The following is an 8,681-nucleotide window of genomic DNA, read 5'->3' on the forward strand; positions in this document are numbered from 1 at the left end:
CTTAAAGAAGGAAAAGCAGGAAGTGTTCTTGACTTGAGGTCCTCACAATGCCTGGCTGTCTGGCCTGGTATGTTCCTTGCTGGAACCATTTTTGCATGTTTAAAGTAATTGAATCCCACCTGAACAGAGCTGCCAGTGCAAGTAGGAATATCTCCAGTTTTTCCACTGGCAGCAGCACTTAATTTTTCATTGGAAGAATCGCAGCCTCTAACTCAGTTTCGGAGGATTCCAGGTGACGGGGACTTGGCCATCCGAAGTCCAAACTTCCCAGACAATCCCTGCATAGTCAGTATGTGGACCTTCCAATGGGTTCCAAGATATTGACCCGATGACAATGAAGGAATTGAAAACCAATAAATCAGGAATTAAAAGCTAGTCTGAATACAGGCAACTATGAATCCATTGTCAATTGTGGTAAACGTTCAATAATGTCCTTAAGGGAGGGAAATCTGCTGTCCTTATCTACATGTGACTTCAGACTCACAGTAATGTGCTTAGCTCTTAACTGCCTTCTGAAATCCACTCAAGCCATTCAGTTACATAAAACTGCTACAGAGGTGGAAGGGGAGTTGGGGATTGGTGGAAGACCTGAAGGGGACAGGACAGTGACAGTGCCCAATGTGGAAAGTTATGTGCCTCACATATTTCCAACTCTCCACAACCAAGTGGCTGCAGAGCTCAGAAGTAGGGGAAGGTGAATGTTCTATTATAGCTCCAGCATAAGCAGCAGAATCTCCAGGTGGTTGAGGCCAGGCTGCAGTTAAAGCAACTGTGAAGTTGGATCTGTTGTAACTGAGGAATTTGCTGGTTCTCAGGACTCGGCCCTGGGTATGTGCTGCCTCCTGTGGGCAACATCTTTTCAAAGAAAACAACTGTGATGTTCATGGCAGTCCTTTCCACTGGCTTTTCTCTGACTTGTGACGATTAGGAGAACCTAGTGATGGCAAAAACACACTGGAATTGATAGTGAAGGGAGGCACCTACCCCTTCCTGCCCAAGGCCCAAGATGGGTGATCTGCCGTGCTTTCCCCCACTCCTGAATTCCTGGAAACCTCAAAACTGAGGCTTGGTTAACCACCCTAGGCCTTTCCTGCAACCCTATAAGATTTTGGACATGTCAAAGCATATTGGAGGAGCACCCAGGGAATTTTACAGGCCTCATCTGCAAATCTGCCAAGGCATCAGAAAGAATCTCTTGACTGGGACTTCAGCTCTGAATTGTCTTCTCTCTTTGTGAGCCGGTTTTTCCAGTATCGTTACAGGTGCCAGAGGCCCATCATTGTTCAGACTAGCCAACCACCCAGATGGCTAACGCAACATCTCACATGGATGACAGTCGAGAGAAAGCTGCAATGAAAAGAGTTTCAAACTCCAGCTCAGACAGGAAGATGTGGGGTGCCACAAATTTGGTCCTTGGGTCCCAACTTTGTAAAACCTATATTAACTTGGACGCAGGGATAGAAGGTACTATAACCAAATTTGTAGATGAAACTAAAATAGATAGGATAGTAAGTTGCAAAAAATAGCAATTTACAAATGAATAGGGATAGGTTAAGTGCGTGGGCCCATATTTGGCAGATGGAGTTTTAATGTGGATAAATGTGACTTTTTTCTATTTTGGTTGGAAAAATAGAAAGGCAATTTATCTAAATAGAGAGAAACATCAGTGCTTCCGTGCAGAGGAATCTGGGTGTCTTTGTGCATGAATCACAGAAAACTAGCATGCAGGTACAGCAGTAATAAGAAAAGCAAATTTTGGCATTTATAGCTCAAGGAATAGAGTACAAAAATAGGGAAGTGTTGTTGCAACTGTACAAGGCATTAGTGAGACCGCATATGGAGAATTGTGCACAGTTTTGGACCCCTTGAGGAAGGATGTAGTTGCATTGGAGACAATTCAGAGGAGGCTCACTAGATTGATTCCAGACATGAGGGGTTTGTCTAATGAAGAGAGATTGAGCAGTTTAGGCCTATACTCTCGAGTTCAGAAGAATGACGGGAGGTGTAATTGAGGCATATAAGATTATAAAGGGGATTGACAGGGTAGAGAGAGGATGTTTCCTCTTATGACGCAAGTTAGAATGAGAGGTCATAGTTTTAGGATAGGGGTAGCAGATTTAAAGCCGATGACGAGAAATTACTTCTCTCAAAAGGGTCTATGGAATTCACTATCTGAGTATGGTGGATGCCCGGATATTGAGCACACTTAAGGAGGAGATGGACAGACTTTAATTAGTAATGGGTTGAAGGGTTATGGAGAATGGGCAGGAAAGTGGAGTTGAGGCCAAGACAAGATCAGCCATGATCATATTGAATGGCAGAGTAGGTTTGAGGGGCTAACTCGCCTTGTTCTTAAGAGCGATTTTCTATCCCAGCATGTGTCACGGCTAGCCACACAAAGGAAGAAGAAAAAAACCACAGAGATGAATCCAGGGTTCATCTACCCCATAAAGAATGGGATAAACCGCCATCCAGCAGTACAACTGGGGAATCAACAAAGAGCGAGTCAATGTCAAAGAATGGAAAAAGTGGATGAAAAAACACCCAGATGCCAGAACTACTTCCAATTCCACAATGTTTACCTACAGTGACAGGACCTACCGCTCCAACAACAGTGAGAACAAGATATGGAAGGGTTAGAAGGCCTCCACACTGCCCGAATCTATGAACTCAGAGACTTGCGGGGGGGAGAATGGGGGTACCAGTAATAGTGTAAAAACAAGGGAGAAACTGGAATATCTTGTAAACTAGAATAAAGACTTGGGGAGAAGTGTAGTATATGTTCTGGTACATAAAGGATTAACGTGAGACTGAATACAGTACCATCCACACAGTGATGTAAGAGAACACATGACCCGCACCTTGGTATCAATGCAGTATTGGACAGAGCCATATGTAGAAGCAAGCATGGAGATAGTGCCTAGCTTGGACCTGTACTGTACCAATGTATATAGTTTCTAGTGGTTAATAAATATTGTTGAACTATCTAAGACTACAAATACCTTAAGACCTAACAAACTACATCCAACATCTTACAATAATCACCACCAGCAAGTTCCCCTCCAAGCTATACACGATCCTGACTTGGAATTATATTGCTATTCCTTCACTGTTGCTGGGACAAAATTCTGAAACTCCTTTCCTAACAGTACTGTGGGTGTGTACCTACAACATCTGTATTGCAGCAGTTCAAGAAGGCAGCTAGCTCACTGCCAACTTCTCAAAGACAATTAGAGATGGGCAATAAATGCTGGCCTAGCCAGCAATGCCCACATCCTGTGAACAAAAAATAAGTGCTTCTCTGCATTACAAATTATTTACTGGTCCGACAAAATACATTTAAATCATGCTGCCTTCTCTCTATTTCTCCCCACGCCCAGTCAAAGTGAAACTATCTATTTGCTAATCCGTAAACAACAACCCTATCTCCTTAACACAGCTGGCACATCTTTGGTCCACCCAGCGTTTACACCCAAAACATTAATGTAACTATTTCTCTTTACATATGCTATTGAACATACTTTTGGATAAACATTTATCAACATTTTTAAAAAATAATTCATTGTCATTTTTTTATCCTTTTAAATTCATAAAATACTGTACAGTGTAAATTTGTATGATATTGAATACCCCAACTTTACCCGCATCCTTTCTCTTTATATGGTTATTGAAAAAGGGAAGCAAAATCTAATATTAAATTTGGTTAGAAATGTAAAAATTTTCATCAACTATACAACCCAGGTAATAATTATTCCAAATGCTTCAACGCCCAAAATTCTTTACCAAACCAGAGTTTCACTTGAGATGCTGTGCCATTAGTTCACTTATGAGATGATTCAACAAGGCAGCTCATTTCTCAAGAGCCAAAGCCAGCGATGCCCACAGCCACTGAAACATTAAAAAAATGGCTACCATATCAAAACCGATAGCTTTAGATTCAATCTCATCGTGTATGAAAAGTGGGTGAGTGCTTGAAGTTGGGTTTAGTTAACTAGTTAGATATCATGGGCTAGGTTTTCCAGTGGGTGTCAGGACTCTGACATCAGGCCCATATGGGGCTTTCAAAACCTCCCATGTTGCTAATGCAGCACCCCTGAAGGTGGCAGGCTAGGTTATTGGGTTAGAGTGAAAACACCACTGCAGGACTATTAAGGAATAGGACAAGCTTTTCATCCTTGTACGGTCTCATCATTGAGATATTGAGTCTCTAATGGTCCCCTTGGCTATCACCAGGAGGCTCCTTCAAGTGAGCTGGTGGCTTCTACACACATTCTTACACTAGGACAAACAGCCCCTGAGCAGGACTAATTGGCTCCCTGCCTCCATGGAGCGGGCTGCCAATCGGGTTCGCAATTCACCCCGGGAAAGTGCCCGAAGGCATGAATTCATTGAAGAGACATTCTGTCATGGCTTCGCCCCAATTTTCTCAGCCCTTTCCCACCTCAAAACCCATCTTTATGGAGCCAGGAAAGTTCAGCCCTATGTCATATTGATTGAAATTCATTCTTAGCAAGTTTTTTAGGGGTTTGGGACCATAAACAGCTAATGTGTTAGTGTATTGTATGTTAAACCTCACTGAAATCTTTGCAGTTCATACATTTGAACATTCTTGTTTTGTAGCTAATTATTGTCAGCCTTGACTCAGTGGTAAGTCAGAATGTTATAGGCTCAAGTTTTACTCATGTGATTTGACCACATAATCCATGCTGATGTTTCAGTGTGTACTGTCTGAAGTGCTGTTGTTGTGATGACAAGTGTGATCATAAGGATGTAATAGATTCAATTGAACCTGCCTCCACCAGACTTTCAGGCAGAGCATTCCAGACCTGAACCACTCACTGTGCAAAAAAAATTTCCATAATTGCCATTACGAAAGATGGCTGCATTATGGCCAAGACAGGGACCTGAATAGTCAAGGATATTCAACATTTAGGAAGGACAGATAAGAAAGGAAAATATATGGCTGTGCAGATAATAAGGGACAGGATCAATGCAGTAGTATGGGAGGATCTCAGATCAGAAGAACTATATGTGGAACCTGTTTGGATGGAGCTAAGAAACAGCAACGGTAGAAGACATTGGTTGGAGTTGTTTATAGGCCATCTAATAGTAATGCTACTGTGGGCATGGTACTAATTAGGAGTTGAGAGAAGCATGTAGCATCGGTAATCCTGAAGCATGGGTAATCCAGTAATCACGTGACTTCAATCTGCACATAGACGGGTTAAACCACGTGAGCACTAATGCTGTGGAAGATGAATTTCTGGAGTGTGTAAGGGATGGGTTTCTAGAGCAGCATGTTGAGGAGCCAACTAGGGGACAGTCTATTCTAGATCTGATATTATGTCATGAAAAAGGGTTAATTAATACTCTAGTTGTAAAGAACCTTTAGGGACGAGTGACCACAATATGGTTGAATTCGACATTATATTTGAAAGTGAAGAAGTTCAATCTGAAGGCAGGGTATGAAAATTAAATAAATGAAAGTCTGAAGGCATGAGGGACAAATTGGCTGAGGTAAATTGAGAAAATACATTAAAAGGTACAACTGTGCATAGGCAATGGATAATCTTCAAAGAACTATACATTTCTTCAAAACCCAAAAAAATAGACAACCTTGGCTAACAAAGGGAGTTAAGAATTGCATAAGATTAAAAGAAAAGGCTTATATAGTTGCCAGAAACAGGAGTGAAATTGAAGGTTGTCTTTCGAATACAGCAAAAGGCCAAGAAACTGATAAAAAAAAATGGGAGAACAGAATATGAATGCCATCTAGCAAAAAAACATAAAATTGAATTTTAAAACTTCTATAGGTAAAGCATTTGGTTAAGAGAAATGTGGGTCCATTACAGACAGAGTTGGGAGAATTCATAATGGGGAACAAAGAAATGGCAGAGAAGCTAAATGATTACTTTGTGTCTGTTTTCACTACGGAAGGTACAGGATGTAGTGAAAATCTCCCAGATGTAGAGATCCAAGGGACTAGAGAGAATAAGGAGTTGAAGGAAATTAGTATATGTAGGAAGGTTGCATTGGAGAACTTAATGGGACCTGATATTATGCATCCCAGAGTGTTGAAAGTGGTTGCTATATAGTGGATGCATTGGTGATCATCTTCCAAAATTCTAAAGATTCTGGAATTGTTCCTGAAGATTGGAAGGTAGCAAATGTCACCCCATTATTTAAGAAGGGAGGGAGAAAGGAAACAGAGAACTACGCCTTACATCAGTAGTGGGGAAAATGTTAGAATCTATTATAAAGGATGTGATAAATGGACATTTGGACAATCATGATCTGATTGGGCATAGTCAACATGGATTTACGAGGGGAAATCATGTTTGACAAACTTGTTGGAGTTTATTGTGGATGTTTACTAACAAAATTGACAAAGCAGAGTTGATGGGCATAGTGTTTTGGATTTTGAGAAGGCTTTTAATAAGCCTTAACAGGAGGTTCATCAGCAAAATAAAGGCACATGGGTTAGGAAGCAATATACTGTCATGGATTCAGGATTGGCTAACAGGCAGATAACAGAGAATAGGAATAAATTTTTGCATTGGTAGGATATGGCTAGTGGGGTACTGCAAGGATCAGTACTTGAGCCTCAGCTGTGACAATATATACGAATGATTTGGATGTGGGCACCAATGTAAAATTTCCAAGTTCACAGAAGATATAAAGCTCGGCGGTAATGTGTAGTGAGGAAGATGTAAAGCAACTACAGAGGGTTTGCACAGACTTAATGAGTGGGCAAGACATCGCAGATGAAAAAATGGATGGTAATCCACTTTGGTAGGACAGATGTGCAGAATATTTCCTATATGATAAATTAGAAAGCGTAGATGTACAAAGGGTGTCCTTATCAATAAGTCACTTAAGGCCAACAGGTGCAGCAAGCTATTAGGAAGGCTAATGGAATATTAGTCTTTCAAAGAATCATAGAATCCCAACAGTGCAAGAGGACATTTGGCCCATCGAGTCTGCACTGACTTCTGACAGAGCATCTTACCCAGGCCCTATCCCCATAACCCCACATATTTAGCCTGCTAATCCCCCTAATTTACACATCTTGGGACACTAAGGGGCAATTTAGCATGGCCAATCCACCTAACCTTCACATTGTTGCAGTGTGGGAGGAAACCTACGCAGACACGGGCAGAACATGCAAACTCCTTTATAGCAATAGGATTTGAGTATGGGAGTAATGAAGTCTTATTTCAATTGTATAGAAGCTTTGTTAGACTGCACCTGGTGTACCGTGTGCAGTTTTGGTCCCCTTACCGCAGAAAGGATATAATTGCCATAGAGGGACTGCAAAGAAGGTTCCCCAGACTTGTGGAAATGGAGGGACTGTCTTATGAAGACAGATTGGGCAAACCAGGCCTGCATTCACTCGATTTTTGAAGAATGAGAGGTGATCTCATTGTAACCTACAAAATACTTAAAGGAATAGACAGGGTCAGTGCAGGTAAGATGTTTTCCTTGGTTGGGGAATCTAGAACCAGGGGCACAATTTCAAAATAAGGGGGATGCCACTTAGGAACGAGATGAAGTGAAATCTCTTTACACAAAAGGGTTATGAATCTTTGGAATTCTCTGCCTCAGAAGGCTGTGGAAGCTCAATCATTGAGTATATTTAAGGTAGCGATATAGATTTATGATTCACAATATTGTAAAGGGGTTATAGGGATAGTGTGTGTAAAAGACATTGACATGTCTATTCAGCCATGATTATATTGAATGGTGGAGCAAGCTTGTAAGACTCCTATGTTTCTTCTCACATCACATTTGCTTCTTTTGCAAATCACTTTAAACCTTTGCCTTCTTGTTTTCAATCCTTTTACAAGTGGGAACAATTTCTCCCTCCAGACTCTGTCCAGACCCCTCAAAATTTTAAACATCTCTATCAAATCTCCTCTTAGCCTTCTTCTCTCCAACCTATCCTCATAACTGAAGTTTCTCATTCCTGGATCCATTCCTGTAAATCTCTTCTGCACTCTCGCCAATGCATTCATATCCTTCCTGCAATGCGGTGCCCAGAACTGTACACAATACTCCATCTGACGTAGTGTCTTGTTTAAACTCAGCATAACCCCCTTCAGGTTAGGGGAGGATTAGGGTAGATTGAATTAGGATGGGTTAAAAGTAAATCACTGTGGATGCTGGAATTTGAAACAAAAACTGCTGGAAAATCTCAGCAGGTCTGACAGCGTCCGTGGACTCTCAGATGCTGTCAGACTGTGGTGAACCACTGTAACTACATGTGTATGCCTGGATACACCTATGCTTCACCTGGCCTGAGACTCCTCCCTTTCCACCTGAGACCCCTCCCTTTCCACCAGAGCGAGGTATAACGGTGATGGTTCCTCCTCCTTGCCTCAGTCTGGGCCAGGTTAGCTACAAGGGTGTGCTCCTATTCTTTGTGAATAAAAGTCTGTTAATTTCACTCACTGGAGTCATCGTATCGTGATTGATAGTGCATCACAGACCTGCTGAGATTTTCCAGCATTTTCTGGATTAGGGTGGGGTTGGGGGTTAAGGAAATTAATATTCTGAGTTAGGATGGAATTGGGATTAATATTCAAGGTTAATGTGGGAGTTAAGGGGGGGTGGGTTGAGGAAAATGTGATGTCTTTGGACCTATCCAGAGTTCAGACAGCAGTTATTGGTTAAGCAGATGA

The sequence above is a fragment of the Mustelus asterias genome, chromosome 6 (genome assembly GCF_964213995.1).
Source record: "Mustelus asterias chromosome 6, sMusAst1.hap1.1, whole genome shotgun sequence".
NCBI lineage: Eukaryota > Metazoa > Chordata > Chondrichthyes > Carcharhiniformes > Triakidae > Mustelus > Mustelus asterias.